We start from the raw sequence: 22,955 nt of genomic DNA, 5'->3' as shown, positions 1-22,955 counted from the left end.
CTTCTATTCTTGGATGACTTCTTTCCCTAAGCAAACCAAACAAACCACCTAATAACAGTCAGTAGGGCATCTGGGAAATAAAGTGGAATGACCCTATAGGTAATGTTATAATATATATGTAATATATATATAATATGTTATGGCCAAATGAACACTGAGATGATCATGCATATTTAAAGAAAACTCTTGCCATGAAGACAGAAGTTACATTTACATAATGATTTTTCTGCTGCTGCATGACTTACTGCATAAATTTTTAATTCTATGTGAAATTCAGTGCATCACAAATATACAAAAAACACCATTCCACATTTATTTATATAATTCTTATTTTACCCTCATAGATGATTTTTATAACCTCTGGCTCACTAGATACTTATGGTCAGTTTTGAAATACCAGGTGGCTTTTTTTCTTGGTTTTTGTATCCCTTCAAACTACCCATAGTCTAGGTTAATCAGTATTAAAATCCCCTGAACCACACATATTTTTTTTTTCTCCAGTTTCAGCTTTTTTTTTTTTAATAATTCTTCTTTTTGCATATTGCATAAGTATTTCTAATACATAAAACAGACAAATGGTTTATAATCCTAATAAATTCTGTTCAGGAAAGATTAAATTTCTGCACACTCACCACAGAATTTGCAAGGCAGTGCTACCAGTACCAGGGCAGGGTGGCCATGGCTGCTCTCCAGCACTGAAGTTATTCAGGTGTCCTTTGCTTTTTACATCATATCAGTGTACCACCAGGGACAAAAATTTCAGGAAAATATGAATTCCTGTGGAGAAAAATGACCTTAAATCTTTTAGGAATGTGTTCAAAAATTATCAAAATAAAAAAAGGGTATAATCTACAAAGTTTCTTCTGAGGAAAAGTAAGGAACAACATAAGCCTTTAGTCAGCCTCAGCCTAATAAAGACACTTGGCCTGGCTGACAGCAGCACTGGGGAAGAAATTGCTCTTTACAAAGTCAGCCTTTTCCAGAAGCCCACAAACTGATGGTAGGATAACAAACTTCCTGGTATTGATGCAGAATTTTACCAGATAATTTTTTGAGACTTATTTTTTTTTACTACTGTTCGGTTCATGGAAATGAGAATGAGAATACAAATTGTTTAGGTGGAGAAAAAAATCTGTTTTCTGCAATTACTGGAGACAATGAGAAATGAGAGTTTCCCAAGGGAGATCAAAGGTAACAACTGAATTTCTGATATTCATAATTAATTTTCTACATCTGCCTTTGCATGTGGGATAAATCAACTTTGGTAACTAATAGCAGCAGGATACTCTTTTCCTGCATATTCATGCATGCATTTCATCAGTAGCGCTATAGTGGGGGGTGGGAAGGGATCAGGTTGTGTTTATTCCTGATCTCTTCATGTTGCAGATGGTAATCTTGACTCAATTCCTAGTCCAGTCCTAATACTGCTTAAATGGGGAATGGAGTTGAGGCCCACAGAAGAAACAGAAATGTATACTGTGTAGAAACTGTGATATTTCTGAGAGTAACAGCACTTGAAACTGGAGTACTTGGTGTCAGAAACATCCTGGCTCCATTGCCTCCATTTCTACAAATACAAATTTTGCTTGGAACTATATTAACTTGAGCTGTTGAGAAGGGCTGAAAAAAAAAAGCAACTGACTGTACAGGAACTCTGTGTTTTTATCTTCTGCTTCTCCTGTTGACTTCTTTTAAAGGCAAACACCTGAATAATTCAGACAAGTAACTTTCAATATGTGGGCAGGAAGGAAACCAAGAACATGTCCAGTTTTCTTCAGCAACAAGAACTCATTTGAAAACTGTGTTGTTAATTCTGAACAAATTCCTAATTATCTTTTTCGCTCAGTAAACCATGTTATTAACTCTCTTATTAGCCACTGTTTCAGAGTTTCACTACCAATAAGTTTCTGAATAGGCTGATGTTGCTTTCTACAAGGAATGCTTTCAGTTTCAAGATGCTCAGAGTTTCTGTAAGAATCTTCAGTCAGAAAAAAATAAAAAAGAATGCCTGCATTGTATAAGAATCTTTGTTACTATTTCGTGATTACAGGTAGTTTCTTACTAGCTGAAAAGCCAGGTCTCCTTAGAGTTTTGAGGAGTCATGCTTACTGAGTTTTCAGAGTGTACTTTGGTGAGAAAAGGATGCTATTTCCATTTAAATGAGTAGCTTGATGTCAAACCTGGCAGATTAGAACACCAGTCATGTGTCCCTAAACAAGTAGAATTTTTGTTCTTTTGTAAGTCTATGATTCTTTTCATAACCTATTTTTCATTAAAAATTAAACTGTTTGCGTATTTTCCTGTATTTTGCAATTGTTTACTAATTATTTTAAAAATAGAAAAACATATATACTCCTTTTTTTTTTTTGTAATAAAAAACATGTTTGATCTGTTTTCAATGTTCCCGGTAAATTTACATTGCTATATAAATATTTATCAGAAATAGCAAGAACAGGCTTGGTTTAAGCCCACACAAATGCAGGAAGACCAGCTGCACTCTTCAGAAAACACTGGTAGTGCATGAACTCTCTTTCAATCAAGACTGATGAATTTATTAGCATATGTGAGATTGTGTGGGAGCTTCGCTGGTGGAAAACAACATAGCAGGGGAAGGAGAGTTGATTAGCAGGGTGTCTTGGTTCAGGAGTCAATTACTCCAGGTATTGCACTACTTAAATCTTCATCCAGGAAGGTGACCAGCTGAGATGCTGTCACCTGTATCACCCCTGAAATAGTTAATTCAAAACTCTGAACTACTCATCTCCTCTAATAGTTTAAAGAAACTTCACAGTAGGCTAGCAAATATGATTCCATGATTCTATAGTAATGATGCATATAGAAAATAGGAGTTAAAAGATACTGGAAATCAAGGCCACTAATTTCTATTCATTTCTCATATCTACTTCTAGAGTTTAGAATTAGTCATTACAGTATTCTACAAATATCTTTACAAATCTTAGAAATAAGGTATTGCTTTTTGGGCCCCATTTACCACAAAGCCAATCTGCCATTTTAGATACCAAATATGCAAAGTGCTGTATCCTCTTCCTGGCAAGATACCACATACAATGAATTTTATCTTTTAAACAAAGAATATAAATTTATTTAGTATCTTTGAGAGAAGTACTCAAAACAGTACTGCTGTTAAGAGCGCAACAGTCTCAAAAAAATCTTCCATGTTTTTCAGAATGTAAGAATAAATGTCTAGTAAAGGCACAAAGTGTTTTATATTACTATTTTTTTGTGAATAAATGTGTCTTTAAATGTTCATGCAAACCGTGTTTCTGTTTTTATATAGTGCTGATAATGCGGGAAAAGGAAAAAAGTATTTATGGCATGGTAAAAGGGAAATTAAAATTGTACCTAATAGCACAATACTTACATTTAACTTTTAAAAGAAAGGTCTCCCAAAGGTATAATTTTGATCCCTCACATCACTGTCAATGAATTTAGGTTCTGGCTTAATGTGTGGCATTGCATCATCTAATTCCAACATTTATGTGCATATATATATAAATATATAAATATATATATATAATATTAAATATATATATTATATATATAAATATATACATATATCAAATATATAAATACTGCATTGTACATATGTATAAAGGTGTAAGTATGTATATATAAATATTATGCTTTAAAATCAAGTTTTATTTCTCTGTTTATAATTATATGTGCCATTTATCAAAATAAAAATGCAACTGGACCTTGAAACAACTTCCATGTTGGTTTTTCAATCCTCCTGCTATACAGACAGATGCAGAAAACCTTTAATTGAATATAATGTCATTCACATTTTGTTTTACTTTGCTTCATCATAGCTCATTTCATAGTAAGCAGTTTCTGCTGAGAACCAGAAAAGGTTCACAGAACATCTTCACACAAAAAGAGTAAAAAGTAGAATATAAAAAGAGATAAGCAAAGTAAAGGTTTAGGCTTTGTAAGTTTAAAGCTTCTAGTCTAGACTAGACCCAAAGAAGTCTTGATTCATAGTGATCCACAAAGGTCTGTACAAGCAACAAACTTCTCTTTCTTCACAAACAGAACAAACTGCAGAACAAGATCAACCTGGTTTTAGTAACTGTGAATATCAGGCTGAAAGTTGGATTTCACTTGCCAAAGACGGGATTACAAATGAAGTACTTTCAGGTGCAATACAAACATCTTTATTTCAGTAATTATGAATAAAAAGAAGAGCTATGACCTTCTACGATGTCCCTCTGACACTGAACTCAGATTTGTGCTGAGGTGCATACTAAAAGTTCCTTTTTCTTTCCAACTGAACACCTAAAGCTGGAGCAATATGTAGTCTTGCCAAGTAGTCTTTCCACATGCTAGTGGTATTGAACATTTTAAAACTTATGAAAATTTCATTAATTTTTTTGCCCTGTTATTTGTCTATAAAATATGTATTTCATTAATGAGATCTTTGTGACACAATTTTCTTTCGTTTCCTATGTTCCATAATTACTTTTCTAGCACAATTCTTTTTAAAATCAATGAAATACTTAGATTTTCCTGAAGCTTCTGCCTTCAACTGTTTCAGTTGCCAGTGCATGACAGAATCAAACACAGAACTCCCTGGCTGTGTGAAAGTGGAAAACTAGGGAGGATGCTTTGCAACCTGCTTTAAGTGCCTTTTTGAAAAGTGACACAGATGTGCATTGGAGGACAGCATGAAGTCACAGAGGGATGCAAGAGGCTTGCAGAGCCTCAGTGAAGGGGCGGGATCAGGGCATCTGTACACAGAACTCTATTTTATATGATAGTTTCTGCTTTAGTTTCAAGGGATTTTATAGGGAGACCAAAGATGAATTTCATCTCATTTGTCTTTAAGCATCCATAATCACCTTAAATTAATCACCTTAAATTCTCTTTATAATAAATTAAGAGAGAAACATTGATAGCATTGCTGCAGGCATGACAGTCAAAGAGAATATGCAAAGAAAGATTTGTAGGTTCAGGCAATGTATTTCATTAAGCAAACTAAAAGTCTTAGAAAAACTAGACCAACTTTCAGAAAAGAATGTGCATCTTCAAGCATAAAATAGAAGCAACAACCTTCCAAAGCAAAATAAAATTTGGCCCTGTTAGTCCTTCTGAAGAAAAATGTGCATGGTTGAACCAAAGTAATACACACGGACAACATGATGTATCTAATCTACCTTTTCTTAGATGTGTGTCAGGGTGAGGTGCATTATACCCAGAACATCACTAATTGCAATGACCAGATCCACAATTAGGGGAGACATTGTTGGAGTATTCATAGAAACAGTTGAACCTCATCCTAAAATGCAATTAATTTTTGAGGCACAGTTCTGATATTTTTTGAGTGTGGCTATTTCCTTCCTACTGAAGCTTTCCACCCCTGCTATAGAAGCTAATAGAGAGATAAATCCTGCTACAAATGTAATCATGGAAGTATTGACTAGGAATTTTAATAAAACAAATTTTAAGTGATTTCTGTGAAAATCACTGCAGTACTTCTCTATGACAGATGATGGTAACTTTATGGGAATCATAGAATATGTCACAGGATCAAGAAATAACACAATAAGAAAAGGTATATGCAATAATTTTACTTTCATAGAGCAGTGTGAAACATTAAATTTTTCTGCCTGCACTCACTGATGTGTTATCTGGGCATCATTAAAGCATGTGGATTTAATCCTTCCAATGATTTGACCAATATATAACCTATATTGCAGGAAGGGTACAGACACTCAAGACAAATGAAATTACTTGGTGTAGAGTAGAGGTGTCTGAGGCCAAAATTTCAGGATTCTGCCCCACTTCTTTACCCACAGCCAGCAGAGTGAAGCCAAGTTAGCATAATCTCATCAGCAAGAGAAGAATGTAAGAGACCTTAGTTCATCACAGGAATCCTCTTGACAAGTAGTCTGGGGAAAGGCTACCTGAACTTCCCATCAGAAGACCTGTCTAGGATGCAGGAGGGACATTGCATGCAAAACTGCCTTGAGAGCTTAGAGAACAAACAGCTGAGAAAGTTGAAATTACCCCAAAAAAGCGCAAAGATTCTTATGCAATTTTGGTGATAAAAACATTCATTGTTTCTTTTTGATTTTGTCAAAATTTAAAGCTTTTGTCCTAAGTCCACCAGACAGATTTTTCCAAAGTACTTGAGCACTTAAAGGTGCAGGTAAGTCACTCAGTTCTTATTTCACAGTCAGTGGAAAGACTGCTGGCTGCTGGTTTTTGTTCTTAGGTGTCTAAACATCTTTAAAAAACCTACTTAAAAATTCTGCCCATCTAGATAGTCAGTCACTGGAGAAATATTGAAATCCAGCTTTCCTGGGGAAATTAAGATAATATGACTGTGAAATTGAGGGCTGAACACACCCAGTTATTGAAAAACAGGAACTTCACAGCTTCACTTTCAAATTTTGATTGTAGTTCAGTAAAGCACCTTAATACATGCCTAAATCCTTTTAACTTCAATGAAAGTTAAACATGCTCTTAAGCATGATCCTTAATAGGAAGGGTCCTTTCCTGTAGCCTTTCAGTTGGAGAACCTTGGATAAGGGGAGAGAAAAAACACCAGCAAAAGCTTTTGAAAGAAAACAGTGAAGTCTTTCTCAGGGAATGGTTTTCAATTAGTCACTGAATTCTGCATGTAAAATGGTACAAGATGTGTTTTCCACGAGTTTTCAAAAATCACTGTTGACATAGGTAATTTCTTTATAGAGAAGCTGAATTTGTGAGGGAAAGATAATTTCTGTTAACCCTAATAAGTATGTTACTTGGCATTCTCATGGTGGTAATACTTATATATATATTGTTATCCTTTGTGTTCTTCAATCTTTGCTGCATCTATATCTATATTAGTATTTAATTGATAGTGGATTCAAGTCACGAATGTTATTCATTCAAATATTTGAACAGTGCAAGCCAGAGCCAGATTAAAAGCTCACTGGAACCCACATGAATCAAACTCTTGGCTCTCCTGCAAATTTCAGTGGAATGTGAAGATGTTTGCAAACAGAAAAAAGTTGTCCCTCTAGATGAAAGAGCTACCCATTTGCATATTTGGAAAGGCTGTGGTGGCCTGAACACAAATTAATAGCCTTCTGACACTGCGTGAGGATGTCCACTTGCTTGAAAGTTGCTATTTCTCTTATAAATTACATTCTTTTACTGATATTGCTTTTTGTCATTGTTAGCTAAATCTCTGTCCTCATAGAACTGAAGCAGTTACTTCTCTTTTTATTGAGGGCTTTCATTTACATTTGATATTATATATTGGGCAGTGGATGCCCCAACAAGAGACCTCAGATTTACGGTTTTCCAAATTGCTGACTAGCATCCTTTATGGTGGTTTTCTTTTTTTCCTTTTTTTTTTCATAGTGGGAAAAAAAGCAAAAGTGTACAAAATATGTTAAAACCAACAAAGTCTTAGGGTAAAACTCCTCCAGAACTTCTGCAATGCTGATATAAGGAATTGATTCAGCTGGTGTAAATACGTGACCTTTGCAAGGGCTTCCACTCTGCCTGTGTCATTACTCGATTTCCAATGGAAAATGAGGGCATGACAAGTACTATTTGCAGCCATTTCCAGTCAGTGCTTATGATAGTTCTAACCTCGGGGTCAGGGAATAGTGTGTTTTGCAGTTTAATTCATTGACTATCTGGCCCCAACTCTAGAAAGAAGGGAAACATGGGAAAGGTAGAGAGGCAGCAAGATTCCAAACAACTTAATTCAGTGCCTTTGAAGCAGTCAGCTATCTACCTTTCAGATGGACAAAGTACAGTCAAGAGACATTGCCTATATTCATGTGTCACTATGTGACGTACTGGGTTTCTGATCTTGTCTGTTGTGATGTTCCTAGAAGATGAATTAGTTTAATTCTACACATTAACTTCTGACCATTTGCCTTCCAATGCACCTTCATGTGCTGGAGAGTGGATAAAGGTCATTCGTGTTAACTCTGTGGTTTGTATAAGGGAGAGGTTGGTAAAACTTTGGAGGGCCACGTGTATGTGTAGGGGTTTCAAATGTGTGACACATTTTGGGAAGATGCACAGGGAACAGTGCAGCTGGCACAGACAAGTGTCGATTTACAGGGATGTAATTCTGGGTTGTAGACTGATGAATCCTGAACCTTGACAAAAAGGGTAGGTGGCCTAATGGTCACTTAATGTAATGGTCTATGTCTCTGCTAGATTTTCTATCACTGCCTAGCCTTAGTGTGTTTAGTCATCCTCAGTCAGCTGTGGGTGTATGTTTGAGGCTTTGTACTAGTTACTCACGCTATTATTGTGATTTAATAGAAATTGTGACCCAATGTTCTAGCCAAACATTTATGTATCCGAATCATCCTTTGGTTTGGTGTTATCGTAAAAAAAAAAAAAAAATCATTAAACTTTTTACACCCCAAAGATTTATGCCATAACTTGGCCAAAGAGTACCAACCCATCCAGAGTAGTCACGCATTTCCCAAACACTACAGATGTGGCTTCAGAAATGTAGTGGTTTTGCTTTTGACAAGTAAAATATATCATCTAAGTAGTTTATGTCCTTTTACTCCTGATACTGTAATCATCTTGAATGTAAAAGAAATCTTGATTTGATTTTGATTTGTATTGCTTCGTGGTTCATTCACTCAGCCATCCAGATCTGTCGTATATCTTAATCTATATTTGTTGTTGGAATAACTAAGTTCCATGACACAGATAACTTCCTGGAGCTGTACAACACACACACAACCAACAATTTTAATAAAGAAAAAACCAGAAGTCTGATAAGTAGCATTCCAGAACTGACAAAACTAATAATGTATATTCTTGACAGATATTATGGGGTGAATACAAGCCTTTCTAGTTTCATTTTAGTAATTTGTTGAAGGATTTTACTTTGATTTATATATATAAATGAAATAACTATAAAATATAACAACTATAAAATGATTCATTGTGTATACAAACTCTAAAATGATTCATTATGTATACTATATCTATGATGTATTATTACATACATCTACTCCAAACCAAGAACTGTAAAATTGATCAGTTTAAGGTGCACTTTAAATAAAACAAAAATACTGTATCAAATAATGTCTTTTTGGATTAGGGTGATAAGAAATTGCAATATAATTTTACATTTTCACTTTTAATCATCTTTCTTTAATTGTGTGATAATGAGTTTAGCCAACATAGCTGAAAAGGCTGAGCAACAGAGTCATAAAGAAAAAAAAAGGTACTAAAGAGAGGTTTTCTCCTATAGGGTACATATAACCTGAAAATTATACCACGGAAAGTTATGAATATGGAAACTGCAAACCATTTTTTTATTCACTTGGGTTTAAAATGTGGAATTTATATTTTAAAATGTTAGTCCTTTTATCTTGCAAGGAATTAGTAGTTCCCAGTTCTCCTCTGCTGAGGCCAGGTTTTTAGGATCTCATCTAGACACTTATTTCTTTCTGTTTTTCTTAAATTTCAATACATCCTCTTCCTCCCATTTTCCTTATATTCTTCTGTCAGTCTTGCTGATAGCTGTCTCCTGGCTGCCATAGGAATTTCCTTGGTTTCTGAGGAATTTCTTTTCACCGGAAGCAAACCGCATTATAATACGTTTCTTATGCCCTTCCTATTGAAGCACTTCTTCCCTGAGAAGAAAACAATCATTTTTTTTCTCAACTGCCTTAAGCATGATGAGAAGGCTTGGTGGCACCCACAAGAGCACAGCAGGAGGTCACAGCACTGGTCCATCCATGAGAGCCCCACTGAACGTGGCATATTCAGAGACTCTGCTGGAGTTGGCACACCTGGGAAGAACTGACCCTGGAGTGTCACTGCTGGGGAAGCCTTTGGCAGTCAGGAACAATGATCTGACTTCCTTCTCAACCTAACAGATAGATAAAGGATTGGTTAAATGCATTTATTGTTTGTTTGTGCTCCTTCTGTAAAGAAGATACACTCCAAGTTTCAGAGATTTTGCTTTTCCATTCCTTGAACTGTGTAATTAACCCAGCGTACCAATTCTACAGAACAACTGTGCTATTATGAGCAGCTTGTATATTTGAATCAGAATATATGATATTGAATATATGAAAAACTATGATTTTTTAAAAATTCAATTTTTCCTAGAGTGTCATTTGATCCCAAATGTTTGGATCAGTCAAAATGTAGTGAAATTTCCTTTCACCTTGTTGCTAATTAACAATTACTGGACTCACTTACAGACATCCTTTATTGTTATAATATTATGAAGGGGGAGAAGTTTTTTCAGAAAGAAGTGGATAAAGTACCCCATGGTAAAAACATCATTTAATTCCTTTAAAAATATTCAGACTGCCATAGTACCATCTGGATATCTCTTTGTTGAAATGTTATTGTTCACAGTTAATAAACCTCATCATACATTTAGTCATTGGTGAAAGGATAGAATCATAGAATGGTTCAGGTTGGAAGGGACCTTGAAGATAATGTAGTCCAAACCCCTGCCATGGGCAGGGATGCTATTCACTAGACCAGGTTACTCAAAGATCCATCCAACTTGGTCTTGAACACTTCCAGGAAAGGGGCATTCGCAACTTCTCTGGGCAACTTTTTCCATGTCTTTACTACTGAGTAAAGAATTTCTTCCAGACATCTAATCCAAACCTGCCCTCTGACAATTTAAAGCCATTCCCCCTTGTCTTGTCATTAGCTGCCCATATAAAAAAACCCCCCTCCCTCCTTTTTATAAGCCTTTTTTTTGAGGAATATTTTTTACGTATCTTAGCATATCTTCTGGGAGGATCTGCTCCATGATCTTCCCAGGGGGAGAGGTAAGGCTAACTGGTCTGTAGTTCCACAGATCTTCTTTTCTCCCTTTTTAAAGTTGTTGATTAACATGAGACAAATAGAGTATGCTGATCTGAAATTTAACAGTTGCACCCTCTCAGAAATTTCTTTTTAAAATCTCTTTATTTTCTATAGAATTTGAAATTTAAAAAACACTAAGGACAGACATTCAAGGAAGGGTGTTGCCTTATTTGAAGAGAGTTTTTAGAATAACCATGAAAAATTAAAGAGCAAGTTTAATACAAAATGTAAAATATAAATATATATATATAGGGAGAGAAAATATCTTAGCAGCGGAGAGTATCTGTTAGATAAGTTTAAAGGTTTTCCTTTCCAGATAGAGGAGTTCTAATGGCATAAAAATATATATGGTGTCATTTCTTTCAGAGCAAAGCCCAGAGTGTAATAACATTAAAAATTTGTTCACTTTTTAACTACATGTTAATTAGTGGTAATTTAGTGAGATACATGGAATTGAAATTCTCAAAAAATATTTTAACAGCTAGCCAGTAATCTTTATGGCTGTGGATTACAGTGCCATATTTTAGAGGTTATGCTTAAAGCCAATTTCTCTATCTGTTTTTGTGTTTGTAGAACGTTCTAACAGTGTTTCATAAAGTTTTAGTATGATCTGAAAAAGCCCTAAAGTACTTCAATTTTATAATAGACCTGTGAATTATGGTCTTATAACAGAGCATTGAAAAATGTTTTCAAATACATGAACAAATAGCAGGGTTTGCGTGTCTTCCTCTGAGGAATTTGCTTTGTACCCTGAGACCAGGTTAAGTCATTTATTACTGTACAGCCTTTTAAAGCATAGTCAGTCAAGATATCAACATGCTTTGTACATTCTGTGTCCACTGGGACCAAAACATCTGCAGCATCCCGTGGTTGTCCCCATGGAACAAGAGTTTTCAGTGGCTCAGTTCATTTACAGACCTACAAGCTTTTTGTTCAGAAATGAGTATTCAGCAAAACATACACACTTTCTGGGAATTAATGTCATAAATACTTAATTGACCAAAAAGTGTAATTTTACTTAAAGATACTTGTATGAAGATATAAATTATACAGAAAAGTTCTTGTTGAAGTACAGTGCACTTGATATGTTTTATTGTTTTAATATGTTTTTAATAGTACATTTTAACCAATTTTTCTTCTTATTCACCGAGTTATTATTAGGTAACTACAATTAATAATTTAAAGGGGCCTATTCTGACTTTTAGTACATTTATATTAGTCCCATGCCAGTAATGAGAGTTTAAAACATACTGTATATTCTTACATCTGATTTATAAAATGAATCTTGCACCATTTTCCGTGGAATTTTAGATAGGAGTTTTCCACATTAGTTTTACACTAGTGCTATGTATGTTTTGTGGTTTGTAATACTTTTCCTCAGACAGAAACTATGGTCTCGAAAGGTTCTTTCTCTACACCAACTCTTTCTCTCTGAAATTGTCCAGTGTTTCTCCCTCTGGTTCAGTTCTCAGGACTAGCAGAGCTGACAGAATTACACGGGATCCAGATCCTGTGTAGACTGACTTCCAGAACCTGCAAACACCATGTAAGTTCACATCACCCTAATGCCTGTCTGCAGTGGCACCAAAGGGAAAGAGGGCTTTATCCACACAGTCCTTAGGAGCTCTGCCTCAGTTTGGACTCAACTTGGCAATCCCAGTGGCTCCAAAAAGTTCAATTTATATTGAAAAATTTATGAACAATTCATGTTTAAAAGCAGAGCACTCAGACATGAGCTGTTTCTGCGGCTTTAGCCTGACTTTCTCTACTGGGAAGTCCAGTTAACTCACTTCTAATTAAACGTGAAATGTGGGTCAGCTTCGTGACAGTGAGGACAACGAGGGAGTTCAGGCTTGTATTCTTGTTCCAAGTTAAAATGACAGAACCAGCATTGCTTAAATTACCACTTAGGCTTTTTCCTATTCAATGACCCGATTCAACCTCGTTCTTTAACCTTTTATAAATGTATTTCTTTCACCTAACGTATAGCAAGATAGCTGCACTGCACCTACAGTTTTGTGTGCAGGAGATATGTATACATGATTCTTGTGGTCAAATGTGAAGGTCATATAGGACTCAGATTCTTGGGGAAGTTATCACTTGTGCTGCCATGAGGCAGCATATACATGCCTTTTGTGGATGTTTCATCTCTTGGAAAATGCATAATCAGAAGGTGATAATTCCATACTTCTTGCACTTACAGTACTCACAAAAATCTGTGAAATATTATAATGTTCCAGAAAGACACTTTGTGAAGTTCTATCTTGTGGTTCCCTAAAGATTAAAGAGTGTATTGTGATCTTATATGATTGAGTAGCAAAAGCAAGCTATGCAACAGAAACTTTATATAATATCAACCTCTATCCATTTGGATATCGGGGCAATCTTCAGCAATTTTTATGGTAGCCCCAGATGTTAAGTTTTTTCATGGCTCAGAGATAAAAGTCTTACTTTTGATCCTCTTTTCTGTCTTTTTAGCAACATCTCAGTAGTATGACTTCAAGAGTTCCAGACAGCAACAACAACTAAAGGGTACTCTTTTATTTCTTTTCCCTTTTAACAGCATACATGGTAAGGAGTAGTGGATTCAGTATTAATAAAATGTTAGTATTTGTTCAGAACATATGATCAGCTTCCCCTTTTTGTGAATTTACAGGTTTCAGGAATACCCTATACCCTCCATGGAACAGAATGATGACTTAATTGTTTTTGCAAATGACAGCTTTACTTGGCTGTGAGTTTATGAGGCAGTAAATTTCCCTCATAACTTGCAGCATTTACCCAGCACATCTCTATGATGCTGTGAGCTATTTATTACTAAGTTTGTGTAGGAAAGTGAAATGATCGTATAGGCACTCAAAGGAGTCATTTTACGATGAAAAAAAATATTCTTCCAATATCGACCTTTTGGGTCTTTCATTTGCTTCTCAGTTCCATTCAGATATAGGTCCACTGATGTCAGTGCCCTTATAGTGGTGCAAGAGGTCCCATGGAGTAGTATATATCGTGTATATATATATATATATATATATATATATATATATATTATTATTATATTATTATAATATATATATATATCCCCATAGGGCTTGTATAATCCAGGAATATTAAATTTCAAATTGATCTATAGGCTAGGTATTTGTACTCATACATGCTGGTGATACTTAAAAAAAGCAAATTAATCTAAATGACTGTGTTGAATTGGACTGAAGAGCCATCTAACCAAATCACAGATGTATGGGTAAGACAGAATATGTATATATATATATATATATATATACATATAAATGCTTCCCCTGAGTTCATCTGAGTTTCCAGTGACATGGAACTTGCTGAATAAAAGAGCCTTAGAGATCAAATATATGAGAAGTGATACCTTTTATTTTATTTATTTTACCTTTAAATGCCATCTGTCACACTTGTAACATTGAAAATGCTTATCCATTGCACTGACTGTTTTCATAATAATTGCAAATATGTAATATCATAAATAACATCAATGTGCTGGTACCTAAGTTCTGTGAAAATACAGATCTATTCTCAGGTTAATTCATTGCATGCAATGCAATGTATGCATTGCATGCATAGTCAGTCTCATTGGTCCTAGTATATGCTAATGCTAAATAAAGTATGTAAATCCACCTTTTGAAGTCTGGTTTCCCCTTGGAATATACAAATAATGCCTCTTAACACTTGTGTGAGCTAAGCCTTATTTATTGTTAACTGGAAAATAAATAGTTTAGCAACAAGGAAGTTCTGATTTGTCATTAAAGCAGTTTTGCATGGCAGCAAACAAAGTAGTTAAATTAAAATGAAACCATTTTCCTATTTTAAATAAAGTTATACCTTAATCTTCTCATGATACTTGTCCCTACAGCTCGGTTCCTGTTCACATTATAGGTACTGTAGGTGTATTATTTGAACTGTTATCAGATGTGAATATTAATGGTGTTCTGCATGAAGATAATGGGGAGCAAGGCCAGTTTGAGCCTTGGGAATATGGATTCATATTGGGCCAGAAGGAGAGATGTTGTGATCTCAATATTCCCACCCCTAACTGGCCTGTTTAAACTGTGAACATGCAAAGGGGCTGGGAGATACCCCAGCAGTATTTCTACAGGATCTGGCTGCAGGCTGGGCTATAATTGGATGCTGCTGTGGCATCAGCTTCTAAGTTCATGCTCTACAGATAGTAGTGCAGTTTTCTTCACTTCTTTACTCACATCTGTCGGCATTTCAGTCCCTGAAACAGGTTGGACATACAAAATTCAGAAAACTGCTGCACGTCTTTTCTGGAGCTCCCATCTTTTAATTTGTGTCTCTAGGAACTTAAAACTAGATTGACAGTCTCCAGAAAACTGTTATTTTGCCTACTGAAGTATGATATTCAGGGAGGTCAAACATTCTGCAGCTGTGGCAGGGGATGTTAAGGTTTTTCTTGGCTACCAGATACTGTGTTGGTGAATTATTTTCATTTTTTCTTTTCTTTATTCTGTTCATCCAAGTCTAATGGAGGTGACATGTTCTTTCCATTGTGATACTTGGCTGAAACCTGAGATAGTTGACAATACCACGTATTTCTGAAAATTTTGTATTTGTATCCGAACATCTGCCTTATTACCTTTAAATGCTCTCACGTTTATTTCCTTGTTTTAGAGCAAAACTGTGACCAGCTAGAAGCTGGCTGATGACCCTGACAAACCTCCCATGGCACCCTGGTCACCTTCCTGTGGTCTGACTCAGTCTGGGCCTGTCAGTGGCTTGCCCAGCGACGCTGTAGGAGTGCTGGTGTCCGGATCTGGATAGACCCTATGTTGTAGCCTTGTTTCTAGCCCAGTCTCTGTCCCTGTCTCTTGTTGCTGCTGTTTGGAGAGCCTGACTGGACCCTGGCCCTTCTTCATCACTTGTGGTGCTGGGCATAGACCCTGCTGCTAACACCCAGCTCTGCCCTGCATGTTGGCTAATTACCAAGTTAAAGAGGAGGGTAAGAAGATGAGAGGATGGCAGTTGGGAGTGGCACTGAATGTTTTCTAGCATGCTTTCCTCCAGCACTGCATACACCACGCTTTGCTCAAAATTTGAGTTGTTACTGTTCTATCACCATTTCAGGTGATTCATGTGTGCTTGTTCAGGTGCAAGTGGTGTGGGATGGCTGGTTTCTCACCACCTTGCAGGTATGTTGTTTGGTAACTCAGCATTTCCTATGTCTTAAAGAATAATGTGCACTCTAAGTGACTCATGGTAGGTTTAAGCTTAGGTCCTTCCCAGTAAGACTGTGCAGAAACATGTGCATATGCCATTTAGGTTACATCTGACTTTCTTTCCAAAAAGCAGTTGATTTCTTCATGGTCAGAACTATGGCAATCAACAAACATTCACTGATACTAACGAAATGTCACGGCATGATTTGAAAATCATGATCCTTCTTTACAGAGGGATGCATTCTGATATTTTAATTATCCTATCTGGTAATGTAATCAAAAGCTAATTATGAATCACAGTTATTTTCAATGATACACTGTGAAAAAGAATTGAGGGCAAAAAATGAGGACAAAAAAAATCGTAGTCGCATCTCCTAAATCTCTGATTAAGCTGTCCTTCTGATCAATGGAGACTGCTGACTGGCAGCTTTTCCTTTCAGTGCTGTCATTCTCATTAAATGGTTACTTGTCTACTTTATCTAATAAAGGGTTATTCCTAAGTTTAGGGGAAAATTTACAGACAAATTGGACTGAATCACTTTGAATGGCTGCTTTTATAGCCTGCATTTCAGCTGTACTCACAAACATGTCTCAACTGCTGTTGCTATTTTGTATAGCTTCAACCTCTTTTCCCCAGGAATTAACAGCAGTGTAGCAAGAAAATCTTCATTCTGTATTTAACGACCTCTTGTCTGTAGATCCTGCCTACTTGCTGAGAGCTTTGTCCTGCAGTCACCAAGCTTAGTGCATTAAATCTACAAGCCTGTACAAATGCACGTTTTGAGTACTGGTGTTTGCATCCCTGATGAGGAAAAGGTTCTGCTCAAGATTTAGCATGCAGTGTGCAAAGTATAGCATTATCTCATTCAGTGAGGCTTACTGTCCTTGTGAATTTTTTTGGAATTAGTTGCAAAAAGAAAAGCAGCTGCCATTTATCAGTGTGTCTGCAGTTAAAATTTTTAGAGGAAGCCTCTACACTTTTACCTGTTTTAGAAACAATTAAAAGATTTTTTTTTTGAGCTTTTTCCATCATCAAATTCTTAGAGTTTGCTTTCAAACTTTATTCCCTGTTAAAAATCCATGCTAGCTAGTAGTCACAGAAGGGTTCAATTGAATAGACAACCATAAAATATATCTGAGAGACCTAAATACTAGTGAAGAACACTTTTTCCTCCTCGTGAAGCATGAAAAGGAGCTAAGGTATAAGAATTTTACAAAGTGAATTATATAGTGTTTCATAATGAAATCTGTACAGCTAATTATCCATTAGTCCATCCGTGCATTCCAGGAGAAAGGTAAAATTAAGTTTGGGTAATGCACACAACTGAAAATATATGAATAGCTATTTTTTAGGCTTTACTTTTCTTCTATTATAAAATTGTGGTCAGAACATGCAAATGGAAAGTCCAAATGGATTCTAACTTTCAGCTACCCTTTTTTGTCCCCCACAGAATTACAAGTGCTATCTAATATGATGAAAATTTTGAAATGCATTCCACAACTGTGTCAGAAGAGATGATGTTCTCCTTTTTATTGAACTATTAAAGGACTACTTTTGTTCCAATATTATTTTCTGATATTAAATAGGTTTTGAGGTACTTTTCAGATTCAGGTATATAAAATATTGCAATCTGTGACAGTGATAAATCTGACAGTGAGATCCCATGGTTAACCTCTAGCACAGAATGAACATTGAAAAAATAGAAGAAAAAAGAGTTCTACATCTCAGGTGACTTTTCAAGCATGGAGATGATTATAACCTGCCCTATATTCAAGTTCCTAAAAAGCAATGAAGAAAAATATGTATTCCAATATTTCTGTTACTTTTCAATTTATTCTGTTACCTGGGACTCAGGTTGAATTTGCAAAACAATTACAGAAAAATTCATGTCTAAAGTTTCTAAGGGTATGTTTCTGAATTCTCAGTCAACAGTTCTTTCCAGAAATACCGAACCTCTTCTTTTTATATGCTGAAAAAGCAACAATTGTAACGGAAGATCATGTTTCAAAAAGGTGATACTGGTTAAGGTTTTCCAGACCTCATATGAGTAGGTCAAAATCCTTAAATAAATATGTACTCTATTTGGTTATTATAAGTTTCCAGTCTGTCTTCTTAGAGAGAGACAAATTCTTTCTGGAAATGTATGAAATTTATTCTATTTGGAGCTAATCTCCTCTATGTCAGAGAGATTTTTAGAATTTCACTTACTCTTCTATTTTTTGAAGTAATGTCTTTTGGTACAAAATATGTGCATAATCTAGGTGACTTATTTTATGGATTTTTTTTGTGTGTGTTTAATTCTGAAGCTAGGTTATAAAAACAATCACTTAAATTAGTGAAATTTATAAATAGCTACGCGTGATTTCCTTCCTTCTACACTACAGAAATAGAAAACCCATGAAATATAACCCATGTAGAAATATAACCTCTGCTGCCTTTTCCTCAAACATTTTGTTTCACACATTGGCATCGTTTCATTAGATGATGAAAACTTTGATGTCCTAGCACTTAGGTTGTGAAGGTGATTTTTACAATGCAAACATCAAGATCATGATACTTCAGGCATTTTTGGACATGTTTTCAGTCAAGTATAGATTTTTGTACTTCACTCAAGTATCTTGGTGCTTATTGACTCCCTTTCTGCCTGTTTCAATGACAGGCAGTTGATATCACATTTCTGTAATTCTTTCATCATTAAAAAAGCAGAGAGATTCAGGGATACCTCCTCACTCCTGGGAGGCATAAGTATGACTTTGTCACTGTTGGCCCATATAGAAAAGTAAGACAATGATCAGAAGTACACAGCTCTACAAGTTGTAATTGCTTCTTTGAAATTTTCTTAGAATAATACGGAACGATTACTCGCCTTTGGGTAAAATCTATTCTTAAAAAAAAAAAATAAATCTATGTTCCTATATAAGGATATGTACATGATTGTCTAGCACATGAATATTAAAAGCACATCAGCATGTGTATATGAGTGCATGTGTACATGTGCATCTGTATTCCTGAGGCAAGTTAAAAAAGAAGGTTGCTTTTAAGTTTTAAATAATAATCTTACTGAGTTCTCTCGCTCAAATAAGTTTGCCTTGCATCAGTGTGGCTATGACTAGGGCAGTAAGGCAGCTTGGCCCCGAGAATGCAAAGCACAGGCAAGGGACAGTCACCACCTTTTTATCACTATCGTTGTTCATATTGTTTCCTGCACTCATCACTACTCTGCCCACCCTGGAGGAAACGAACTAGATTGTTGTTTTGCTTCAGCCAAATGACCCCCCCAGTCATTAGCAGTTATCTCAGTGAACTGAACCTTCAGCATCCACTGTGGAGGACAAGCAATCGGGATGTGCTATCTGTCTGTTTCTGGAGTGTGGAAAACCACGGATGGTGCAATTTTTTTAGCGCGTGTTAATTCGTACGGGACCACGTGTGTAACAGCCTCGCTGTTATGTAATGATCTGCCCACACCACACCATGTAGCTTCCCATCTTGCCTGCCTTTCTCTTCAGCCTTGCAATTAAAGTCTGGGCTGATCCCTTCTGGCAGCTCACCATCTGCAAAACGGGAAGAACTGGCTTTGCTGTGATTTCACACTTCTCTTGATTAAGCTCGCTTATGTCTGAGAGCCTTCAGGAGAGCCACGTAACGCGCCGTGGCTGCGGCTGCACTTTCTTTGGGGACAAACATGCAGAAGGGCAATGGTGGCGGCGTGCAATCTGGAATCCCCAACAGTGCTGTCCTGATCTGTTAGTTTCTCTTACACTTTAAAAGCTGTGTGTTATGAAATGAATGGTCTGATTTCAATGCAGGCAGATCCACCTTCCTAGAGGGAATCACGCGTATTGCTTTATGATCTTGCAGCTTATTTCTTGGTAGATAAATGCAACTGGAAGGATGAGGCTGGATGAAGCTCTGCAAGCAGAGGTATCCTTTTTAAATGACAATGGCTAGAAAATAAAATTCCCTTTTATTGCTGGTGTTCCTGCATATCACTTTTTCCTTCTCTGGCTGCAAGACCACAGAAAGGAGTTTATTAAGTATTACTGTCAACAATCTGTCACTGTTACTTCTTAAGATTGGCAGCACGGAGAATTACCCTCACTGAAGGTTTTTTCAGATGTTTCAACAGTCAAATCACACTTTTTAAAGGTTGGTTAGAAGCTGTTATGGCAATTCAGCTTTCCTTGTTCCTTCATATGAACCTCAGTAGGTAACTCTCAAATCCACACCAACTCTATAGGTGATAACTCCGCCTGTAGAGAGCTATTGTTTTTTCAGTGAAATGAATACTGCCTCATTGTAGAAATAGCTCCATTTATTTCCAGTATAAAAAAAAATACTGCATTCCTTTTTTATTTTTTTCCTGCTTTTCTAACACATAAATCATCCTCTTTTTTTAATATGTAAACTAAAAATCTTTTGATTCACTTCACTTCTCTCACAATAAACTTCCCTCACCTGGATATGGTTTTGACAATTTTTCTCATCCCAGTTTAACATTTTCTCCTTCTTCTATGAATCTCTTTCTGTTAGTTGTCCTTACTGATCATCATGATCTTTTTCCCAGGGAGCAGGAGGGATCCTTTTTCACAACACAACTTATATAGTGAGTTTTGCAAATGTAAGGCGCTAGAGAAACTCATTAATCCATTTTGGGAAGACATGGGCTACACATGGTCTTTGCCTGTATCTCTGTCTCAGCCCATCAGACTGCAGACCAATTTCATGAAGACTGGCTGTAGAAAGAGTATTTTTTATGACAAGAATGTGGTTTTGTTTCAATCACATGAAATACTTGAAGTTGTGAATGAGAAACTCACAGACCTTTAATCCTTGATTTGCTTTCATAGTGTATTCTCAAGAAATTTTCAGTCTCAAGTTATTTCCAAACTTGCTGGGGCATTACTGTCATGCAGCAGCTTGCCATCTTCTTACTTTAATTTCTGATATTACCTGGAACTGTGTATTTCCCTGTGCATGCAATCCTTTTATGACACTAGCTCGTATTTAATATTTAATGCTTCTATCACTAGTGGCTCTGCAAGCTTCTGGGGATTACGCCCTTAAAATGTTAGTACAGCAAGTTTTCCATTTGAGTTTGTAACATTTTTTTGTGGGGATCAAAGTAAAAAAATGTACTGGAGCTTCACAGAAAATGGTTCAGAAAGAAACTTGGAAATAGCACTGTGATCTTGGAACTAGATTTGACATTACCAATTGGCAGTTTTCATCTTGACACCATTTTTAAAAAGCAAAATAATGTGAAACATTTTAATTAGATCAAATAGAAATATAATTTGATGAGTTTATATGAATATGGTAAATAGATGTGATCAGTATTCTGTAGTGATTCATTATTGAGTTATGTCATGTGCAACAAGCATAATAACTTACATAATAACAAGTATTTCCTTAATACTTGCATTTTTTTCTATGTTGTACTCAAGCCACTGTTTTCTTCTTGAATTGCAGTAAATTCTGTGTTAAGGTATTTGTGAGGTACTTGTGTGTCTCTCTACATATTGGTGGAGATTAAGATGCTCATCATCATAACAAAAACATGTACTCATCATGTAGCCCCTTGGAAATACACTGACATTTGTTATATGCCTCAAATGCTTAACTTATGGGAGTTATTATTGTTAAGAAAGAAAAAGTTTTGAGTATTTACTTATAATAACATCTATGCACCCATGAGCATGTTACTGTAATTTAAGAGTAGCTTCTTATGTTCAAGGTGCCTTTTTTTATTGAATTGGTGGCTGCCTGGGGGAGGATGTCACTTTTAACTTCAGCAATAAATAACTAATTTAGGACTAAAAAAAATTCCAGCAGTACAGAGATAACTTTCATCAAGACCTTAGTATGTAAAAAGACAAAAGGAGAACAACTTTTTTTACCATACTTGTAAAAAGCCTGTTGAATCAACCACTTTTGAAATATACTTTGCACTAGTGTCTTCATTATTTTTTTACACTGTGAGAGAGCATCAGAAGCCCTAATAATGCCAAAAGTGAGTCTCAAGTTTTCAGTTATTAATCCAAGTTCTAAGCATGGGAGATCCTATGCCAGAAAAATAATCCAGCACAAACAGAAAAAAAATTACTTTGAAATACAGCCCCCAACAAAATGGTAGTTTTAGTAAGGTGGAAAAAATGGGTGACTCCATAATAAGGCAAAGCCCAATTGTGTGAGTTTTTCATTATATGAGAGTTTCCATTACTTAACAGGGTTATTTGTGTGAAGGATGGTTCCAGGATAAGATCTGGATTTTTTTGTCTTGCTTTTTTGTAAAGTATTGTTCCTAAACAGAAACAATTTATAAATCTTCTGCAGCTTTAAAAACTGCTGTGCACAGAATAGAAGTGGATTTGATTTTCAAACTTATAATATAAGCTGATTAAGATAACATAACTATGTCTTCTCAGCTGTAATGAAGAGAAAGGATTTAGAAGTCAGTTCTGGTATTTCTTTAATATTTTCCAGAACCACTTAATCTTTCTTGTAATGTAATCACCGCCTAGTTTCCTCCTGAACAGATTTGCTTTACTCTCACTTTGTCCCACTATGTCATAGAAAACTTCAATCTTTAAGGCAAAACAGCTACATCATGAGTTCAATGCCCTTTCTGTTTAGGAGGAACCTTGACACTTGTTCAGCATACAGAATTGTCAGGTCCCTATATACACTGGTGGTCCTTAGCCTGGGGAAAATTTCTGTTGTGTTTTTGATGAGATAGTTTCAGTGTGGTTAAAGCCTATTAAGTAGACTCTGTCTGTACTGTAACAACTAGACACAAACTCTGACAGTCTCTGCCTTCATGGAAAGATGGGAAGAAGGGCAAGATGTTGCTAGGGTAGTTTCTTCCTCACTTTCTGAATTTAACATTGGATCTAGCTCTTAAGGAGTTTTTTTAG

Source organism: Manacus vitellinus, unplaced genomic scaffold, assembly GCF_001715985.3.
Source record: "Manacus vitellinus isolate BGI_N305 unplaced genomic scaffold, ASM171598v3 scaffold_8_pilon, whole genome shotgun sequence".
In the NCBI taxonomy this organism is placed as follows: domain Eukaryota; kingdom Metazoa; phylum Chordata; class Aves; order Passeriformes; family Pipridae; genus Manacus; species Manacus vitellinus.
Note: the sequence above shows the minus strand (reverse complement) of the source record.